Here is a 23022-nt window from a genome sequence, read left to right as displayed (position 1 = left end):
TACTAATAGGAGCATGAAAACTCTGTTCAGTCCTAAGTTTTGGGCTTTTCTCCTTGCAAACTCAGAGAATCTAATTGGAAGCTAGGGTTTCAGAGATGTCTCTCATGCTCCGTGCCACACACATACTAATGGATACTTGATGGGAGAGGGCAATCTATTATCTAGACCAATCTTTTCAGAGAGTTTTTATATGGTATTTTATTTTTCTCACCAATTTCTAGAGAAAACATGGCTAACTGCAGAGTAATACTCTGCTTAACTCAAGAAACATTTTTTTTCAGGAATGTAGACAGGTGGAGGCTCCTACCTCCCCAAGTCTTTGCTGACACCCCTTAGCCTTTGAATAAAAGCAGCTAAGGAAGTAGAGGGAGATTATGAGCTTGAAGTTGAAATCGGACTGAGTATGGCTTTGTGGTAGAAACTTAACTTCACTGAGAAAGACCTTGGGTTCATACACCACAATATGGAATTAATTTTAAGTCACATTTTACATCCCAAAACCAATAAATTAGTATTGAAAAGCTCTTCTTTCTGGGGCTTTCTGTTAATTCTTGTATTTAAAAGAACAGCCCTTTACAGTTTTACCTGCAGGCTCCATGCACATCTGACTGATAGAAGTACAGTTTAATGTGTTCTAACGCTTTGGGTGAAGCTCTAAAGTAGAGAATGGTCCCAGGTTAGATCTTAAGCAACAACAAAAGCATCTAGCATTCATATTAAGAAGATTAAAAAGGAATTGCTCAAATTATTTCTTAACGTCTGGCAATACGGCTCAGAGGGTAAAGACGCTTGCCGCCAAACCTGATGACCTGAGTTCAATCCTTGGAATATACATGGAAGAAGAAAACCAAGTCCTGCAGGGTATAGCCCAGCTTCCACATCTACAGCATGGCTCACACGCTCCATCCCCCCCAAATATATCCAAGAATCGTCTCACTGTATAACAGTAGAAAGATCACCAGCAGATGTTTTATGTATCTTTTCTGGCTACATCTGCAATATCCCATGTTGACACAGCCCACTCCAGTTGTCCTTATGCGCACTTCAAGGGCTCACTGGCCACACAGGGCTGGTGTGTAGCACTTGGAGTGTGTGGTTGAAAATTTTCTACTCCCAGGAAATTTCCAGATAGAGCTACTCCAGGGGTTTCATTCTTAGCCTGCATTGGATTCCCTCGGGGTTTGTGAGGTGACATTCCTATCTTCCTTTAAGATGTCTAGAGATTCAGGAGGTTGCCAGGCTGTTCAAATGAGAATCTCCCGGAAAAGCTGCCACCATGACTCAAATTTGTCTTATTATTGCTAGCATCGATATTGTTTTAAAAATGATTTTGGCATGCTTCTGTCTCTGTCACTCTGTCGATATCTCTTTGTCTCTGTCTCTTTGTCTCTCTCTGTCTCTTTGTCTCTCTCTGTCTCTTTCTATCTCTCTGTCTCTGACTGTGTCTCTGTCTCTTTGTCTCTCTCTGTCTCTGACTCTCTGTCTCTGTCTCTCTCCCTCCCTCCAGAATCTTGCTACCTGGTGGTCTGCGACTCTCAATTCTCCAGAACTGGAATTACAGGCAGTTGCAACCTATCCTGCTTAGGTGCTGGAACAGAACCCTGGTCCTCTGCAAGAGCAGCAAATGCTCTTGACCCCTGAGTCCTCTCTCTAGTTCCCAGAATTCTATCTTTGGGATCTGGAGATGACCTTCTGTTTCTTTCTTTCCCTCATTTCTTACCATCTTATTTCTCTTAATTTCTTTATTGTTTCTGCCCGGATCTGCACGGGCCTGGCCCCAATTGTTTGTTTTTGGTGTTGATAACAATTCTGCACTCTTTTTGTAGCCTAATTTCTTACTGGAAGCACATCTCTTTCGATGCCTCTCATCTATCACCAGAAACTGCCATCCCCAGCTGTGAGAATTAAGGAACTATCTCAGAGATCACCCTGGCTAGAATCTCAGGCTCCCCCACCCCCAAAATTTAGATAGAATCCAAATATGAATTGTGCTGCTTCGAGAAGAGAATTACATTGTCTCAGTGAACTGACATCTATGAGCTCACTGGCTGTCCGTACAAATTATGTAACAGATATTCCTTCTTCAAAAATGAAAAATTGAGTCTATCTGAAAATATCCCCAAAGAGACTTGAGTTATTTGAGTTTCCAGTAACAGGGAACTGGAATTTAGAGGGTACATTTTCAAATCACAATTTCAAAAGAATACAGTCCAGCTCCGTACCTATAAATTCAACCAAAGAAAATATTCAAGAAAAAAGGCATCAGCACAGTGAACAGGCCTAAAAGCTTCCCCCTAAGCATTGTTTGTAAATAATATGAACAAGTTATTTACATAGTGTTTGCATTCTCTTCGGTGCTATAGGTAATCTGGAGGTGACTTGTAAAGTAGGAAGATGGATTAGGCTGTATGAAAATACTATGTCATGGTATGCAAGAGATTTGGGTATCTGATGCCATAGAATTGGGTGTCTGAGGGTCACCTGGAACCAGTCTCAGTGAATCAGTAGGGCTGACAACAAAGGTAACAAGAAATGCACTGTAAGCTCCAGGACTCACAACAGCGGAGATGGGGGTCAGAGCAGAAATGAGCAAGAGGATCCTGAATGATTTCCAACAGCCCCAGGCCGGCCACACACTGTGCTCAAAAATAGTGTTTTGTAATGAAAACACTGGAGAGATGGCTCTGTGGGCAAAGTCCTTGCTGTGCACGCATGAAGGCCTGAATACAGATTCCCAGACACCATGAAAAAGCTGGGCCCAGCAGTGTGTGTCTGTAGCCTAGCACTGGGTAGAGTAGTGATGAGTCAGATGGACTCTGGGGACTCACCAGCCCTCACTCAGCCAAACACTGAATTCTAGGTTCTGTAAGAGACCATGCCTCAAAATATAAGATGGGGAGTGAATGAGGAGACACCTGACATTGCACTCATGCACAAGCACAAGTGAATACACACACACACACACACACACACACACACACACACACACACACACACACACACACCCCTCTTTGTGGCTGTCCTGGTCCTATCTGTTCATTAGTAATCATTCGACGTCTGGTCATTAGAATACACTTTCACTCCTGGGGGGGAAAAATGACAGAGTCTTTCCTGATTGTTTTTCTGTCCATTTTGATTCGTGCACACGAACTACCCACAGCACAAAATGGAAAATATACGTGACAGTGAAACTTATAATTCTTTAATACAGGCTACTAGCCTTAATAAAAAAGTGGGAGTAGCTAAGAGTGGTTTCTTGGTGGGTTAAATTTTGGCTGTAAAGTAGCATGGCATAGCTTAAGTTCCCTTCTTTTGCGTTAAGTTGACTGGGCACCTACCTACCAGAGCAAATAGATCTACGTATGCCACAGTAATTGCGTGTGTGTGTGTGTGTCTGTGTGTCTGTGTGTCTGTCTGTCTGCTTGTACAGAGGCCAGAGGACAAGTTGTGAAGATTGGTTTTGTCCTTCCCTCATGTAGGCTCAGAGAGCACAAGGCTGTTGGCAAGTTCCCTTCCTTGCTGGCCCACGATAGTTTCTGTCATCAAAAATTAGGAGTGACTAAATGGAAAGTCACATTGTGAGGAAGAGACGTTCAGATTCGGTTTAAAGTGGAAGCAGCTGCACTTTGCAGACACTCTTTAATACTGACGTGAGTGATGTTAATTACACAACCCTGGATGGCAGTCTCAGCTTCTCGGGGGCGCAGGGTGCGAGAGGCTCATCTAAGAGGACGCGTCAGTGTGTGGTTATAAGAGGAAGCCTATGTGCCACAGAAGTAATATTGTGTTGGTTTTACAGTGCAGACAAGCGGATCCCGATACCCGTTCCAAACGTTTGTAGCGCAAGAATTTCTCTTGATGCTTTTTAGCACAGGGTTCTGAGTTCTCAATATATGCCCAAGCATTTGTGCATATTAACCCCCCTTTTTTACATCTGAGGATTTGTGTTAGTTTTGTTCATAGTTTTCCCATGAGCCTCACCTGAATATGTAGGATGACCTCTGCACAGGAGAGGATACAAGGCTGCTAGATTTTTCTAGCTGAATGTCAGTTATGCAGTCCACATAATAGGAATCTAAAACATTTGGCTCCTTTTATCAGCAACATAGAAATACCTCCTTGGGGCTCCTATTAAAGAAGTCTGAATTCCTAGGGTAAAACAGTCACCTGGGAGCGCGTAAGTTGTTTGATTTCGGGAGAGGCAGCATGGAAATATGAACTCCATTCCCAAGTCAGAGAGGTTCGCCATGCGAGCTCTAGAGCACTTAAACATTCCAAGGCCTAACACTCACCTAAAATATTTGATTTAGAATTTTAAGGGCTCCCCAGGGCCATCGACTGGTCCTCTAGAACCTTCTTTTACAAAATGTGGTTCAAGGAGAAACCGCTGGGAGACTGAGGAGTGGGATACCTTGAGTGTCATTGCAGATCTGAGGAATAGTAACAGGTTCCCCGAGAGAGTCTAATGTTATGTTAATCCGAGACACACTTGTCTTAGTAAGGGTCTTTTAGACTTTATATTTTTGGATAATGACATCTTTGCTGAACTCTAGTTTTGTGAGGTACCTGAGGGACTGATAGTCATCTCAATGGATAGTCAGCCGTGTCAATTACTTTTTGTTTTGCTTTGTTTTTGTTTATGAGGAAGGGTGTCACGATGTAGCCCTGATAATCACACAGTTCTTGACAAGACATTTTCCTATTCTCTACCCAGAATTCCTCACGAAAGCACAGACACGAAAGCTCATGCTGCCTGATGAATGAAGTCACATTTTAATGGGACAGTAATGGTGGTTGGTTAGAGGCTGGAAGGACGGGAAATGGAATGTGTGGGACATGGGGCGGTCTACCACTTAATGGACACGGAATTTCAATTTCGTATGAGGAAGAATTCCAGAAAAAGATGGCGAACGCGCTGGTTTAATGCCACTGAACTACTGGACACTTAAATTGGTTAAGATGCCAAATTTAGACTATGCGTGTGCTACCACGATGATTCTTTTGAACTTTAGAAATAAAGCGACCTCTCCTGCCCTCCCTGTTTCGTTTTGGAGTCAACGGCCATTTGGAATTGAGTGCTTTACAGATCCACCTGTGAAAGTCTACTTAAAGAACAAAAACAAAACCTGGAAAACAATGGAGTCTCGGGCATCATCCACTGGGCCTAAGTTCACTCTGTAGCCTAGGATGACTTTGAACTTCTGATTCTCCTGCCTTGTCCACTGAGCAATGGGATTACAGGATTGTTCCACCGCACTGCATGTTGTACAGCACTGGGAATCGAACCTAAGGCTTCGTGATTGTTAGGTGAGAGCGTTACCACCTGAGCTATACCTCAGTCCCCTGCCTTAGCCTTCTAATAGCGTCACACTGACATAATGAATTCAGTCAAAGAGTTACCTCCTGAGATGCCATTTAGCAGATGGAATGTGGCGAAAGGCAAAGAAACTTCAGATACTCAGAACAGGTTTCCTGACAGGATGGGCAGGGGGTTCTACCACGAGAGAAAGCTCAATATTCAGGCTTCCTCTGCGGAGGCCTCTGTGAGTTCTTGGCACACGGAGGCTTTCCTGTTTTTGAGATAATGCTTTTAAATGGTTCATAAAGAGTTTCTTGGCCACAACTAGTCCCGGAGAAGCAACGTTTTGATGATGGAACTATAAATGAATCAGAAACATATGCAGCGAATTTCCCTTGGGTTTGGCAAAGCACGGTTTGGATTTAGTTCTGTCCGGGATACTTGAAAGATGGTTTCTTGTGTTTGTTGGATCAAACAAAGCTTCACTTTCCCAGCAGCCTTTCAGGCTGCGGCTGAGTAAGAAGACAGAGCGCTCAGAACCTTTGTTCCCACGTTAACAGACTACGAAAATGAATTCACTGAAGAGCTACGGTCCACTAAGTGTGGAAACATCTTCTACATTGCTGTTCACTCCTCTCTTTCTGGTTTAGTATCCTTCAAGAGGTTTCTTTCTTAATCTATAAAGGAAGGGCTTCAACGGGTTATTTCAGAGAATAGAAGCTCCCCTTGGGCGAATTCTTTTCTACTTGCCTACAGCAATTCTAGATTGATGGTCTCCCTACAACTCCAGGCCTTGAGTGGTGGAGAGTATTTGAAGGACTGCCACAGCTTGAGGGACGGCACTTGCATGTGACCAGAAAGAATGGTCACCTTCACGGACATATTCGAGGAGCATTTTAGAAAGAAAGAAGCCCGAGACTCTGGCTTGAGTCTCCCTGATGTATTGCTAACTTGCTTTAGAATGTTACGAATGGCTTTGAGCTGTCTCAGATGCAACACTGTCTGTTCCCTTGTGAAGCTGTTTTATCCCCAGGCACTAAGAGAGCTGTGAGGCTCACTTAAGTGTTCAGGAATATCTTATTTCTTACTGTCTCAGAGAAATTGACAAATAAGGTTCATCAATATTGACTTCGGACACCTGCAGGAAGTCTGCTAGGTTAAAAGTCAGAGACCGTTGATGTCTGAGGTGAAATAGAAATGAGAACCAAGACTTTTTATTCCAGGTTTTCCACAATCTAAGAGACAAACAGTGTGGTCACACTTCACTTCTCTCTTACTGAGCCATTTGTAAAGAAACTGTACCTCTAGGAACTTGGGAACCTCAGAAGGACCTAGAGGATAACTCTCAAAAACAGGTATCATATTCTAGGGAACACTGAAACGTTAACTATTTTAATTCATATAATGACACACTTGACTCAGCGTGTCGAATTTCTGCAGCTACTAAATAATTTTAGCCGCTCTTTTGCCCTGCAGGAGAGGAGAAAAAGGGGATAGAAAGAAAGAGGAAGGAAAAGAGGAAGAAATCTGAAGGCCAGAAGAGCAACATCCCTTAGGAAGAGAGGAATTTGAACAAAATTGGCAGGTAGCTAGAGAGAGATGCAGTCAATGCGGGGGAAGGAAGGTTCTGGAAACGTACAACTGAAACTAGGAGAGTGGAGAGCAAGGCAGGGAGTTATTAGCATCATCTGCACTTCCTCTAAGCTCCAAAACGTCTCGCTGCAATTATAATCAACCTGGTTAGGCTCCCTCCCCCCGCCATGTTGGAATCTCTGTTCTGGAAGTGGTGGGGTGTCTGTGGGCCCCACAACCTCAGTTTCTCATCTGCAGAACAGGTACAGTAACCCCTGACGTGTGGGGTCAACTACATCATCCCTAGGAGCCCGCAACAACACCTGCGACACAGTGAGTGCTCATAAAATAACACTCAGTAGTTTTGCTCTCAGACCTGCGCTCTCCCTCCTGCTGTCTGGAGTACCAGTGCTTTCCCGGCTCACCCTCAGACTCCCCGGATTCTAACTGTCCCACTGCTCCAACACCCTAGAGGGTTCTCTGGAACCCCTTCCTCTCCTTTGTCCCCTTATGCCATCAGTGGAGCCTACTTCCTAAACCATTTAGACACCCCTCCCCCCATTTCTTCACTGTCCTTTCCAAATGAGGCTGTTTATCTTGTCTTTACAATGCCATGCCATTTCATCGTGGCATTCTGGTCTGGCATATTTCTTTATCTCTCTCAGCCTTAAACTGCCATGCAGATGTGTGTGGTCAGAGGACATCCACAAGTGTCCACCCTGAAGGAATGACTTTTTTTTTTAATACGGGATCTTTGATTGTTCTGAAATTCGCCATGCTGGCCAAGCTGGCCAGTAAATCTCAGGGATTTGCTTATCTCCACTTCCCCAAGTGCACACCGCTGTGCTGGCTACGTGTTGTGTTGTTGTTTTAAGATTTATTTCTGGCAAGAGGTGTGGCTGTGGCTGTGGGGGTCAGAAGAGGGTGTTGGATCTCTGGAACGGAGGTGAAGATAAACAAAACCTGAATCTTCTGAAAGAGCAACAAGAGCTCCTAACAACAGAGTCTCCAGCCCCCTGCGCTAGCTTTTTGCCATGGGTTTGGGGATCAAAAGGAGGTCCAAGTACAGGTACTTGACTGGGTCCTCAACTCCCTTCCATTAGGTCCCTGTGGAAAGAAATGGACTTCCCTCGTCCACAGTTTTGTTCCCGGTGGATGTTAGTAACTATTGAAGCATCGCTCCCAGGCAGGGTTACATTTCTGCCCGCATCTGTTCTTGAACCCCTCAATAGCCAGGTATGCCTTCCGTATGTCAGGATCGGCTGCCTCGTCATACGTGCTGGATTCGAGGCACAGTTTGAACCAGATATCCCAAAGCATCGACTGGGCAGTGCAACCTTTCACTTCTTGCGGTTCCTCACCATCATCATCTCTTTCTCTCTATTCGTGCTACCCTATACAGAGCTTTAAGAGGGTCACCATGTCATTTCTGGGCTTGCCGTCCAAGTTTTCCCCCAAGGCATCTAACAACAGTTTACTTTCTTTCTACCTGTCCCCATCCTTCCACCAACAATGCTGGCTTGGTCACTTTGCCTCCTGAACCCCTAGGAGTGGCTTCCTTTAGGAGCCTGCTTCCTACTTCTTTCTCCCTCTCCCTCTCTCCTTTGTGGGGAGGTTCCATCCTTTTTCCTTTGCTTCTTCACCCCACCTGGAACTAGAACCACCCCGCCCCTCCAGATGCTTCTGTTAAAAAGAACTCCATATCCTTCTCTAGCTAGAATGACTCTCTCCCTCTTCCCCACTTTGATAACCACATTTTTTCTGTTCCCATGGAAGCTGTCACTTCTGCATTTTTGTTGAAACTCTTATGCACATGTTTTATTTTTCTTAAAAAAAGTATGGGGGGAGGGGTTGATGTGATTCATCTCCTCATGCACTGCAAAACTCCCAGCACAATGCCTTGCCCTAAGTACAGTAGATGATAAATGCTCACTGATTAAACACCATAACAACAACCCCCACACAGCACCTAGCATTGCACTGACTGAGAAAGACATGATATTTATAAAGCACATTTTGATTTGAGAAATTCTACATATGAACCAAACAAAACTGAGAAAACACCCCCCCATCAAAATCACAAACACAAACAAAACAAAAATGGAACCCCTCCAAAAACAAAAACAAAAACAAAAACAAAAAACAAAAAACAAAACCAAAAAAACCAGAAGTGTTTCCAATTTGTTACAAAAGTCAAAAGGCCTAGGCTGCATTGGCAAAGCAAGGGGACTTGCTCCAAAATTCATATTTTTTACCATTTTCAGTGCTGGGGCCCCATTTTGGGGCAAGTCATGAACCTTGAAATTGGGGTTAAATGATTCAGACAGCAACATATTGTAATGGCATCATAGTTTCTTCCAACAACCTCATTCTAATAATCACAAAAATCACTTAATAATTTCAATGGACTTACTTCCAAATAGCTTGGAGCTTGAGGCAAACTGATGTTCAGCCATAATAAATCACCTTCCTTGCCTCTGAAGAGGAGCCCTCCTTGTTGAGAACCAGGCATAGTTGGAACACCCATGGAGTAACCTTTCTATCTAAAGAGTTGGAGGGATACCATTCATGTGTGTGTCTATGGGATGGGTATGTGTTTGTGTGGGTGCACATATATGCAGGGGCATGAACACATGTGTACATGTGTGTGCATGTGTGTTAGTGGCTGTCATTCCCAGGTGCCATCTATGTTGTTTTTTGAGATAAGGTTTTTCATTGGCCTGGAGCTCACCTCGTAGGCTAGGCTGGCTCTACAGTAAGGCTCAGGTAGCCTCCTGTCTCTGTCTCCTCAGTACTGGGATTACACATTCACATCATCACATCTGGGTTTTTAACTGGGTTCTGGTCGCTGGGCATTGAACTCAGGTCCTGTAGCTTGTATAGCAAACACTTTATAAACTCGCCTCTTGCTGCTATCATGCCTCCCTCCCTCCCCCAACTCCCTCCTTCCTTCCTTCCTTCCTTCCTTCCTTCCTTCCTTCCTTCCCTCCTTGTTTTGTTGAGACAGGGTTTCTCAGCCCTGGCTGTCCTGGAACTCACTACGTAGGCCAGACTGGCCTCTGCCTCCCAAGTGTTGGGATTAAAGATACACCACGCCATCACCGCCTGGCACATATCTTATTTTTAACGAGAAAGAACATGATGGGGTGTGTCACACGTCACTAAATATGGACTCCCTTGCTCTTGTTAATATAATCTCTCATTATCAGCCACAGTAAACTTAAAGGAAAATCAACACATCTTGTCTGTGTAATCCAGTCCCCCTCCCCAAACACATTTTAGCTTGAATTGTTTTATTTGGGTAGAGCATTCACATTGACAACTGGGAACTGGGATATGTCCTCTTGTATGTACAAATGGTCCCACTAAAGGTGCGGAAGCCTCCTCTCTGCTGGTGGGCAGTGGAGACGAAGCATATGCACTCTCGGACCCCTCCCTCCTACCCACCCATTGCACGCCTGAATCACCCACTCCATCTGCTATTGTTTCTTGGTTTGTGCCTTTTTCTGTCTGCACATTAACGACAGGTGTCACTCCCCCTGCTTGCTGTAACACCAAAGAACCTTTCGAGCAATTTCTGTGAACTCAACGGGATAAAACTTCAGAAAGGAAACCATTTGCAAAGACCACGTGCAAGTCACTTTCCTTGCCACTCCCAGAGTCTGCTTCTGCATCCGGCGTGTACATGAGCATGTGTGAGACTATGTGTGTCTGTTTCAAGAAGCTGTGCCATGAACTGTCACCATGCATGAAGAATGAGAACAGAGAGGGCTGGGGGCTGACTACAGGGTGCTGTGAGCATACATGGTCATGGAAACCATGCTAGGAACCCGGATGAAAGTATCAATTTTCAACTTCCTTTCTGAGGCAGAGGATTGAAAGGGAGTGGAAGTTGTCTACCAAAGCGCCACCATCCTTTGGACCTCAAGAGAACATCTGATCAAAGGGCACCCCTCCTCCTGGAGAGCTGTATCCAGTAGATACAGCCTTGTTAAGAGCAACCCATTTAGTTCTCTGACAGAACACCTAGTGGGAGTCAATATAGCAAGGCCCTTGCTTTCCTGCATGCTACAAATGCCCCAGGAAGTCAAGCTTCTCTTGAAGCTTGCTTGGCCCAGGTGACCCCAGATGGTCTCTATAGACCAGCCTTTGACCAACTGAAGAAGGGACTGCTTTCCTTTAGAGAAAGGCTAGGTTTCTCTCCTGATCTCCCAGATCTAGAAATAAGGGTGCCACACTTAAAGAAAAGTCTCCTTGACTTGATAGCTGTCAATTCATACGGAAATGCTCACTGCCAACACCTATGGAGATGACCCCATTTGAAAGTAAACCTTAGAAATGACTAAGGTGAGATGCGAGCTACAAGGGAGGGTCTCATCCCATGGTGTGCTCTCGAGAAGAGATTAGAATAAAAGCAAAACGTAGACCAAAGCTTGACCACACAAAAACACAGAGAAAAGACTCAAAAGAGTCTGTAACCCAAGCACAAAAGGCCTCCCAGAGAACCTTGCCAGCTCCTTGATGTTGGACTTCACAGCCTACAGAGCTGTGAAAGGCTCCTTCCCGTTCTTAAAGCTACCCAGCCAGTGGTGTTTTGTTATGGTAGGCAGCCTAGTCAACTAACCTAACATCTGTTCATTATTTGCTAGTTTGAGACTATATGAAGTTATTTTCTTCTTTATTTTCAGCAAGAAGATTTATGCTTTTACTAATACACAAGTCCCTTTTGTCTTGACTTTTTTTTTAATGCTAAATAGTTTTTAATTCCTTTTGGCTAGATTTACAAGGAATACCATAGGTTCCTATCTTTTTAGGCTTTTGTTTGTTTATTTCACACGCATGAATGCATGCACAAAAGTTTGAACACTTGCTTGGACAAACACATATGCGCGTGTGTGTATGTGTTTGTGTGTGTGTGTTTGTCGTATGTGTGTTCACATGTAGTGGTTGTACATGTGTGCGGATGCATATTTATGTGTGAGTGTGTGTGTTAATATGTATGTGTGTGTATGCACATATGCATGTTGAGACCCAATATTGTCTGACATTGGACAGCCTCCTTGATGGCTCTCCAACTTATATTGAGGTAGGATCTCTGAAGTTCACTGTTTTAGCTAGTCTGGCTAGCCAGTTTACTCGAGGGATTTCCCGTTGTTTTCCCCATAGCTCTGGAATTACAGGTTGGCAACGCCCACCTGGCTTTTACTTGGTTTCTTGGGATCAGAACCCTGGTCCTCAATCTTACCTGGCAACCACTTTACCAGCCTGAGGCATGGACCCAGCATCTCTCATCAGTTTTGGTGGAAACTTTTTGTTTGTTTGTTTTTCTCAAGTACTTGGGGGAAAGAGAGAAGTTGCTACTTATCATTTTGTAACTGAGGAAATAAAACTAAAGGACTTATTCAGGGTCCGAGCTGAGCTTCTCCATACTCCCCTCATATCCTGCACTGCCTTTTCCACAGGTGGCCCTTCGCCTTCCTTCGCTACACTGCACCGCGGTCACGTCAAGGGTGTTTCTGATTATCAACATGTACTTCCTTTTCTAGAAATGTTTATCTCACTTTTCCTTGAAGTTTGGTTGGGTTGTCCGTCTTGTTTCTCTAGGATTGTGGCATTATCTTGTGGGTTTCCTAGGCAAAGAAGCCCTCATGGTTCTTCACCGTTCCTTCCTCACAGCAATCCTTAAGAGGAAATTGTGTCTATTTAACTGTTTCCTCCGAAGGTGGAAGCTAGGCATCTGCATACTTTATCTCTTAGCCTGAAGCTGTGACTTCCAAGGTTCACAGAAAGCTAAATACTCAAGGAATGCAAACTGGGCTTTGAGTGCCTTTAGATTAATCATACTGTGGCTTTAGAACCTTGAGAATGCAGTCATAAACCACGGTGGCCCTTCTGCTCCAGTGGGATAAAATCCCCAGGATCCCTGAGCCCGGCAGATTCAGGCTGGGACAAAGGCAGAGGAAAATCAAACAGGCTGTGTTAAGCAACATCCAGTGGACGCTGCGTTGGACTTACATAGACAAGGGCTGCCTTTCTAGACCACTCTAGCAGTTGGGTCAGCAGGGTGGTATCCTTCAGTAAGTAGTGCTCAGAGGTATCTGGGGACCAAGTGTGCTCGCCTGGTGCTACCATTGATATCCTGTACAGCTTAAAAGAAAGCATGTCCAAAATGTTTTATTGTCTGAGAGAGAACATGACAGAACATGAATGACCTCGTTTGGTTTTGAGGGTTTTTTTTTTCTGTTGTTGTTGTTGTTGTTCAAAAAGTCTGTGGTCACCTACTGTCATAGGAGACCAATGATGACAGCTGGTACTCACAGTTTAAGTTGCTACAATTTCCTCATCTACGTTGCTTTATCCACGTGAGACCCTCCTGTTTTCAAGACAGTTTCAGATTGTACGGAATGAGAGCAACTTCAAATTGCTATCATCCAATTTCATAGATGAGTCAACCAAGTCTTAGGCCAAGAAGCCCACCTAATGTACACTCATTAAACTGGTGTTGGGATAGGAATGGGAACATGGCTCAACCTGACTTCAGAACCTATTAATTTAACCGAAGCATCTGTATTACTGTAAGAATGAGACTTCCAAAACCTGTTCTGTGTTACATCTTCTGATCTCATGGTCTGTAAAGTATTGAAATACCCAGGACGGGACAAAATGTGGCACCTACAGGGCACTTCCCAGAATCCCATTGTACAGAAAGCAACATAGAAGTCTTTTATAAAACTGGAAGCTTGAATTCTTGCCATAGAAAATGTGGGCACCCAAACTGAGGTAGACCGTCAAATTGTAGGAAATTAGCGTGCAAAGTTATGTGCTCAAAAGCTAAGTGGTTCAGAGCTCTATGCTCTGCAGTGTCTGGAGGCCATCTTAAAGAATGTGGGAGGGGGCTCTCTCCTCCAGCCGAGCAAGATGCCCAAAGGAGAGAAGGCCAAGGGGAAGAAGGTGGCCGTGGCCCTCGCTGTTGTGAAGAAAATGGAGGCCAAAAAGGTGGTCAATCCTTCGTTTGAGAAAAGACCCAAGAACTTTGGCTTTGGGCAGGATATCCAGCCAAAAAGAGATCTCACATACATCGTCATATGGCCCTGCTACATCAGGCTGCAGTGGCAAAGAGCCACCGTCTATAAGTAGCTCACAGTACCCCTGCCATTAACCAGTTCACCCAGGCCCTGGACAGGCAAACAGCGACTCAGCTGCTTAAGCTTGCCCACAAGTACAGGCCAAAGACAAAGCAGGAGAAGCAGCAAAGGCTGCTGGCCTGTGCTGAGAAGAAAGCTGCAGACAAAGGGGATGTCCCAACTAAGAGACCACCTGTCCTCTGAGCAGGGGTCAATACAGTCACCACCTTGGTGGAGAACAAGAAGGCGGTGGTGATTGCCCATGATGTAGACCCCATTGAGCTGGTGGTTTTCCTGCCTGCCCTGTGTCAAAAGATGGGGTGCCCTACTGCATCATCAAGGGAAAGACCAGGCTGGGGCCCCAGTCCACAGGAAGACGTGCACCACTGCTGCCTTCACACAGGTTAACTCGGAAGACAAGGGTGCTCTGGCTAAGCTGGTGGAAGCTATTAGGACCAATTATAATGACAGATATGACGAGATCTGCCGCCACTGGGGAGGCAACATCCGGGGTTCTAAGTCTGTGGCTCTCATTGTCGAGCCACAATGAAAAAGGCAGAGGCTAAAGAACTCTCCACAAAACTGGGTTAAATGTACACTTAAGCTTTCTGAACATAAATATAATTATAATAAGTATGAATAAATAAATGCTATTTTAAAAAAGAATCATAGTCTTCTGTATATCATCACAGTTCTGAAACAAGGGTGTCTAGCACATTTCAGCTGATAAAAATCCAGACACAGGTAACTCAGTTATTTAAGCAAGGTTTCCCCCGAGGGACCACTATGACCATTACAAGATGGCACTGAGCTGCTCTCATATTTATCATAAATATTTGCAATGTTGTAGCACCTATATTTCAAGCGTAGGTTTTAATTTAAAACTTCAGGATATCTTCTGGCTTTGTTGGGTATCAATAAATACCCTATCAGGGACCCAAGAAAGACAAGATGACAGAAATGCATGACAAGGCTTGTGGGTTTTCAAATGCCCTGTATGGTCCTTGAGACTTAAAAGCCACGGATAAGACATTTCTATTTGAATAGTGTAATGCCCTGTCACAGAATAACGGCCCCATTGTAAAGAGTTGCTTAAGTCGACACATTCACCTCACACAATTTGCCCAGATCTGGGAGTAAGGTGAGAGAAGATACAGCAGAGCTGAATATCTCTTCAGAGTCAGCATTCTTAAGGACGGTTTCCCTTCTGTTTTTAGCATCACTGTGCTGTGTTTCGTGCACCTCAGGTGGTCAGAGAAGAATAACAATTAGAAACCAACTCTTGTACGGCATGTCTGATCTGATCGTGTGTCTCTAGAAGCCTGTGCCCAGCATGATCTCCTAAGGCGATTCTTATCCAGCGTGAGTCAGTGAACAGATTTGGGCATCTCCTTGAAGCAAGCCTTAGGATGTGATGCCCGGACCCTCCATCGCGCCAAACCCAGCCCTTGTTTCCCCCCTTCCCATTTTCAAGTTATCTTTCACTTGTATCTACAGCTTTTCCCCAGTCCACCTCCCCTGAAGAACAGGTTACGATTTCAGGGTTTTGCCTTTCCTGTGTCTTTAAGTCAGAAACTTCCCAAGGCTCCCAAGAGCCGGTTTCAGCAGGCATCCAGGGCTCCCGGTGCCTCCACTGCAGTGAAGTCTGCCTGCGAGAGGCTATCCTGGTCTACAAAACATCACCAGATCTAGACCAGTCCTCAAGGATAGGCTAGGTGACAAACCAGGGACATCCTAGGAGCTGGGCTTGAAGATTTTAAAACCAAATCAATAGATGCGGGCAGTTCCCCCCAAAGAAAAACTCCTCTAAACCATGCAAAGTGTAAAGCTAATACAAAAGGCACCTAAGAAACCCACAAAAAAGAAAGCACCGAAATGATTTCAGACTCCTGCGCCTACCTTAAAGACAGCCTAGATCTCTGGACTGACACACACACATCCACACCCGGTCTGCTCTAGCTCTTCAACAGCTGTGCTTTCAGAGTGAGCACAGTCTCCCCCGGGGCTGAGCTCTGCAAACACAAACGCTACACACACACAGCCTTGCGGTGCCAGGCAGCCCCTTCCTTTCCCTTCCCGGCGTTGCCAGAGCCTGGCCACTGACCAGCTCCCTCGTGGAGAAGTTGGGGGACAGATTCAACTCACCCCATAGAAGGTGGCCAAGCATCTCGGCAGCAGGGGGCCCCTGCATCCCCCCTGTCAAAGCTCAAATACCACCCACTCCCAACCCCCAGCCTCATTAGAATCCCCAGAACTGCAGGCAGACAGATCGCCTCCTGCCTGGAACCAGCCAGACCCAGCAGGGCGATGGTACCTACCCACCCCGCCCCCGAGGCTAGACGCGGTCACCTCTTACCTTCACAGAGCCTGAGGTTTCCAAGGAGTCCAGCTTTTCACTGGAATTGGGAGGCCACCGGTTTGGGAAGCAAGGGACATTTCGAAGTGAAACAGAAAGTAGCCTGAGGATCCAATTCAGACCCTGAACCTGCACTTGATCGCCCCCAAGCTCTGAGAGTCTTTAGTCTCAGCCGCCCCGCAGCTCAGCTCCACTGTCTCAGCTTGGGAGGATCCCAAGGACTCAACCACGGAGAAGTCTGGAACTCTCAGTCACCGCCTTAGCTGTTGCCTTTTTTTTTCTTCTTTCTTTTTTGAATATTTGTTGAGCTTTTTAATATGCAGTTTGTCTCCTTCTAAAGGGAATTTGCAATCCCATCACTCGACTCTCCTGGCTCCATTATATAATTTAAACTGATCCAACAGCAACACTCTGCCACCTTAAGTCCCCAGCCCAAACCCCAGGCTGCATCTATAACCCCAGAAACACTCAAAACACCAGACTATGACAATTAACCTTTCCAGATTTTCGTTTGGGGACTGCCTTTCCGCACGGGTACATAACCTTCTAAATGCCAGTGGAGGACAAGGAGAGATTTTTTAGGATGTAACTACAGTAGCTTTCTGGAGATTAGGTACTGAATGGTTTCAGATAAGTGTCTGAACCCAGAGTTGAAAAGTCTTATACAGCTTTATGGCACATGCGCAGATTCTAAAGGCTGTAGTGTTTATTACCGTTGCCGCATCTCTTAATTCTAGAAGTCAAAAGGTAGTTGGACTTGAGGGGTCTTTAGCTACCTCCCCAACCCCCACCTCTCCTGAACCTGATCTGTCTACACCCTCCCCCAACCACTTCTAAGGTAAGCATGGCCAAGACAAAGCTGCTAGCTGGGTCTGGAAAGTGAAACCTTTTCTTTTCACCCCACCTTATCCCAATCCCCATGGCAAAGGACATACTTTGAAGCCACCACACTCCCAGATGGATACCCATTCCATTCTGTTCTAATTTACCTGATTTACATATGCCTTGTCACTTGCTGAATGATGCCTGCCGAGGGGCCACTGAGAAACTGGGAATGAAGAGTCTCTTTGCAAAATGTGGATGAGTGTATCATAGTGATCAGATTTACAAAGCCCCAGCCTGTTGGTCTCCTTCACAGGATGCTAAGATGATTTTTATGGAGAGTGGGCTCTGGTCACTCCAATCTCCAAGCTGGGCCTTGGTGTAAGCTCTGGGATGGATCTGCTCTTCTTTGGGACTAGCCAGTAACTGCCGTCTCTGTGTTTCCCTCCTTTACCCTCCATCCATGTCTACCAAGGGAAACAGATCCCATGACCAACATTAAAGAAATTTATCAGTAGATGGGCAGCAAGCCTTTAGAGCTGTCTTTGATAATATGGCAGTAACTATCTACCAGCACATCCCCTCGGAAGCTAGCTGGTAGGAATTGCTATTACCCTCTTTAGAGAAGCCAGTGACGCAGGCAGGAGTTAGCAATCAGGTCTCCCCTGCTCTGACTTGCAAAGACCAGCTATGTGTGAGGAAAATGTAAGTAGAGTGACAGATTGGTGTTTATGTCTCACCCCACAGGTGTAGTAAATACCATAAACCTGTTGTGACAGCTGCCGCAGCAGTGACTTTCTTAATAGGAATGAGGATATATTAGAAAATATCAGGGAATTGGACCCTAGTAAATGGGCAAGGGACAATAATGGGAAAACTTACGCAGGTTATCTGAATAATTAGAATTTCAGAGATAAGCACTCCTCAATAGAAATATAATAGGAACCATACACATAATCTTAACTTGAGAGTAGCCACATTAAAACAAACTAGTGAAATTGTCTTTAGAATATATTCAAAATAGGATTTCAACGTGCAATTCATAAACATTGATAGACTATTATGTATTCCTTTTTCTATGTCTGACTTCTAACTTGCATTTTACGCTTATGTCACACCTCATAGTCAAGTCACATTCAAAGCCCTCAGTAGTCACATAGAATGATTACCACATTAGATGGCCTAGCCCTGGATTACATTTAGCCATTGTGGGGTTAGAATCCGTTCCTTGGTAACACATTTGTCTATATTGCCTAGAAACTTTACAAAAAGAGTTTGTGGACAGTGAGATGACTCATTGGGTTAAGGTACTTTCTGTTAGCCAGACGCCCAGAGTTTGACCCCTGGAGCCTATATGGCAGAAGGAGAGAACTGACTCTCCCAAGTTGTCCCCTATGTCCCCTAACCTCCACACATCCTGGTATATGTACCAGTGTACTAAATGTAATAACTAATGTAATAAGTGTAATAATGCGACAAATGTAAAAACAAAATTAAATGAATAGAAAAGGGTTTTTGTATTCACTTGGTTCTAACCCCATGGTATCATTCAAATAGTATCTTTCTGAGTAGAACAGGGAAATATTATGTAAATTTGGAATTGAGATAATACCAAAGATTTAGTTTCGTTTGTGCCACCAGGGAAGCATGAAGAATAAAACAAATAAATCTTGGGTTTGCACAAAGTTCCTTCTTTGTGTCATCTATACTGTTTGAGTTTGAATCCTCAGGGTCACATTGGACCCCATGTCCTATGTTTCTCTCTCCTCTCTGTTCGTTTCCTGAAGCCCCCGAAATAAACCATTCAATCGCATCAAAGCTACCGGCCACTCTTCTAAGCCACATGGTCTTGGCTATAACCCAAGCCACCCCAAGAACGCACTCCTGGTCTTCAAGCCTCTGCCTCCTCCCTTCAGATTCATTTTCTACCCCGCCATCACTGTGCATATGCGTCAAACTCAGGCATAACATCATACAACTTCCCGACTTAAAGGCTTTAATAGAAAACCATTCTCTTTTGGAAAAAATCCCCACCATCTGGTGTCACACACTGGAGCTTTATTATAAACTGGCTTCAAGGACTTTTCTTTCTTGCCTCATTGCTTCAATTGCTTGGTTCTGTTTTGTCTATGTCTTTTCCTGTGGCATGGTCACTATGACTCGGGGATTTTGTTTGTAGTCAGATTTCTGTGCCCGGAATATCCATCCTTACAATGCCTAGGCCTAACCAAATACCATACATTTCTAAGGGTTGCTCAGCTATTGACTGTAGCTCTCTACCCTTACCATTCTCCTGTCTACGTCACCACACCGCTTCTCTAAATAGATACCGTATAGCCACACATGGTGATGCATGTAATTCCAGCACTCAGGCAGAGGAGACAGGAGGATTACATGCTTGAGGCCAGCCTGCGATACATAGGAAGACCCAGTGTAAGAACACTATAATACTTGTCTCAATATACCATAACCACATGACAATGACCTCTTCAGGTCTCATGTACAGGCTGCCTTTGAGCTCACCTGGAAACATGAGATCACCTTCATGAGCAGCCAAATATGTGCCTGAGGGATCACATATCTTCCCCCCATTTCTTCCCCTAATCCATAAATCAGCGCCACTAGCATGACTGTTCTCATGCGGCAGTGATGGCAGGGACGTGGGGTCCAATGTGACCCTGAGGATTCTAACTCAAACAGTACAGATGACCCAAAGAAGGAACTTTCTACACACCCAAGATTTATTCGTTTTACGCAAGAATAGTCTTTGTACTTAGTGTTGGACCCTGTCTTAGGCATTCATTTGCCTAATTTAATTGGCACTTAATTTCCAACAGCAAAGAAACGGTAAGGTGATGATTTATGTCCAATTTTTAATAGACAAGGCATCTTGAACTCAAGTTTTTCCCTTTGAACAAGTTAAGGTCATTTTTATGAACACAGCTTAGTATAAATTGGTAACGTTATTACAGCTCCAACATCTGTGAATTGCATCCTCAAATGCTAGCTTACTTGTGAACAGGCTAATGCATGTGGGTTCTATATTTTCAATGCTTCTACACTTTGTTTAAGGCCTCACATTCTCAGACAGCCAGGACAAAGAGGACACGCTCTGATAGCACTTTGTGCAGCGTGGGTACATGTGACCTGGGACACTGGGGACACAGCTCTGAGCTTCGTTGCTCAGTGTGTTTTTGTTTTTCTTTATTCTGGCCCTTCAGTAGCTTCATCATACTCCTGTCCAGTGGTTCCCAGTCTTCCTAATGCCACGACGTTTTAATACAGTTCCTCTTGTTGTGGGGGACCCCCAACCACGAAACTATTTTTGTTGCTACTTCATAACTGAAAGTTTGCTACTGTCATGAATTGTAATGCAAATATTTTGGGGGATAATGTTGAAAACTACTGCTCTGATCTATGGGTGCTTTAACCAGTAGAAAGACGGGTTCTGCAAAGAAAGACCAATACCCAAGGAGAGTTCTCACTCGTCGCTATCGTGATGTAATTGCGGGAGCCCATTGAACATGGAGCTCCGAGTGTGAATCCTAATATGAGCTCTGAACAAGGGCGTGGCGTTGAGAGGTAACTTGTAGTGAATGCAGCTCTCAGATGCTGACGCTGCCGAAGGCTGTGTGTGGTGGAGATCGGAAAACATTATACCTTGTTTTCAGTTTTGTTGTAGACCCAAGACCGTTAAAAAACAAAACAGAACCAAAACCAAAACCAAACTAAACAAAGTCTATTTTAAAGCCAGGGGCTTTAGACCGTCTTGCCCCCAGGAGCCTCACAGTCTACTCACCGGGCTCTGGAATGTTCTACGAGTTGCTTCCCTGCTTCACATCTGTTACTCAGCTCAGCTATTCACCGTTTTCTGCATTTTGTTTCCACAACACGGAAGTGAACCACATGAACGGCGGTGCATGGCTGAAGGCCTAATAAACCCTTCCCGAAGTAAAATGAATAGAAAATGCACTTGTGTCACAGAGTAAACATCTTAATCTACATAGTGCAATAGGCTTGATATCAACACACGATATGTGTCAGGGGATTTCTGGGGACTCTGGAGTCTGGGATAGGCTCAAACTTGGACATGTGGCTCCGTGGAGGGAGTGAAGACACAGTAGATTCTTATGGGGTGGGTCTGTGAACTTTTGGTAGGATAGTGACTATGTTGTCATTGCATGGAAATTCTTTTTCTTAAGACTAGGTTATCAGGAAGCATCAGAGACTGAGTCTGGGAGTCTGAGGGGAGGTAGAGTGGTACAAGCGTCTCTTCTACAGGCTCCCATTTTCTTTCCACTCTTCTATGTAGGTAAACCAATGGCAGCCATCACCATCTGGTTTCCTGCCTTTATTTTTTTTTTCTATCTCCCTTCTGACTTCATTTTCCTCCTCTCCTTGCCAACTTCTCTTTCTTCCTCCCCTCTTCCCATTTCTTAACAGTTTAATGTGAGTCAGTGTTTGTGTCCTGCTATTCTTGGGCAACTCTCTAAGATACTCCGCATGGAGATCTTGTCGAAGCCATATTAAGTTTAGCAGGCTTTTAGACTTGGATTAGTTTGGTTTCGCTTCACTGTGGAAGGTCTACAGTTCCATAAATAAGAGAGGTCGGAGACTGGAGGATTCTTGTTTGGAAGACAGGGAGCTGCTTCTTAAGACTTCCCAGAATGAGAGCAGAGCCTGACAGGAAAGTGATCTGAGGGCTCCAGAATAATCTATAACGCAGCAGTTATTACCATGTTCCCTGCCAAGCCGGTGCCACGGCCAATCTCAGAAGCCATTTCTCATACTGCTTTCCGTCATCTCAGTGCAGTGCAAGTGGCAGCATCGCTTGGGGTGAGCAATGGGAAAAGGCAGTTTCCCGAAGGGTGAGGCCGTTGTTGTTGCTACCTTTAATTTGCTCCAAAGCACCATAGGAGATTGATGTCATGACGTGGGTCCAGATAGGACTGAGACAGAAGTAAGACACTTGAGGGATGTGAGCGGAGTCAGAAATGGCTACAAGAGCAGAATTGGCAGGACTGGGATTGGATTCAAGCCACTCCACCTGATCATACTGGTCATTTAACCCAGTTTTAGTGAACACAAATGAAAATCTGGCCTGATGCATCTCCAGGGCATGGCATACAGCAGGTGCTGACTGCCCCTAGCCAGTGTGGCTCTGAACCTCCTTTTTCTTATTTCTGAAATGCAGACAAGACCCCTTTTGTAGAGTGATTTGGTGGAAATTGACGGACGGTCTCCAGTAAATGATAAATGTCACATGAGGGTCTTCCAGCAAATTTTCATGTTGTAGGTTATGTTTTCTAATGGTGGACATAACAGACTATGTCTCTTACCCCATATATTCTAGAAGCTGGATGCTTTCCAATCAAGTGGCAGAATCTGATTTGTCCTCTGAATCTAAATGGGCCCAGCAGTTCCTTGGCATCATTTCAGTCGGTTAATTCTAGGGACGGCAGAGGCTTCACTATAAAAGGCAATGTCACAAAAACTGACTCTCCTTCCCCTGGGACCAAAATGACCATATTCCTCAGTTAGAAGGAAGTGGGGGCTTGTGAACCCCTTTATACTCTATGAAGACCATTGACTCTGCAGGCAACCACACTGTTGTGAGCTCATGACTGTGGTGGTCCCATCATATCCAGTGATGCTCCTCCCTGATGGCTGGCTCTTACAATCATTTTGTCCCCTCTCCCACGATGGTCCCTGAGCCCTGGAGTGTGTGTGTGTGTGTGTGTGTGTGTGTGTGTGTGTGTGTGTGTGTCTGTGTGTGTGTCTGTGTCTGTGTCTGTGCCTGTGTGTGTGTATGGATGTCCCATTTGTGCTGAGCATTCTATTGACACTTA

General features: G+C 44.8%; 1 protein-coding gene across 9 annotated transcripts in view; it reads right to left on the bottom strand.

Annotated features, from left to right (window-relative positions):
• Phactr1 (phosphatase and actin regulator 1) overlaps positions 1-23022 on the bottom strand; it is a 474784-nt gene that overhangs the window by 270986 nt on the left and 180776 nt on the right. Inside the window, exon 1 of one of the 9 annotated variants that reach the window (XM_032884880.1) lies at positions 16352-17714. The exons of 7 other annotated variants lie outside the window; for them this stretch is intronic. The gene's annotated coding sequence lies outside the window, so the exon portion shown is untranslated. Of the gene's footprint in view, positions 1-15894; positions 16169-16351; positions 17715-23022 lie in introns of those variants that run through there. One more of the 9 variants, XM_032884881.1, reaches the window with a different exon arrangement.

This window comes from Rattus rattus, chromosome 14, assembly GCF_011064425.1.
Source record: "Rattus rattus isolate New Zealand chromosome 14, Rrattus_CSIRO_v1, whole genome shotgun sequence".
Taxonomy (NCBI): Eukaryota; Metazoa; Chordata; class Mammalia; order Rodentia; family Muridae; genus Rattus; species Rattus rattus.
The sequence above is the reverse complement of the archived record's forward strand: the minus strand, read 5'-3'. Positions and strand labels throughout refer to the sequence as shown.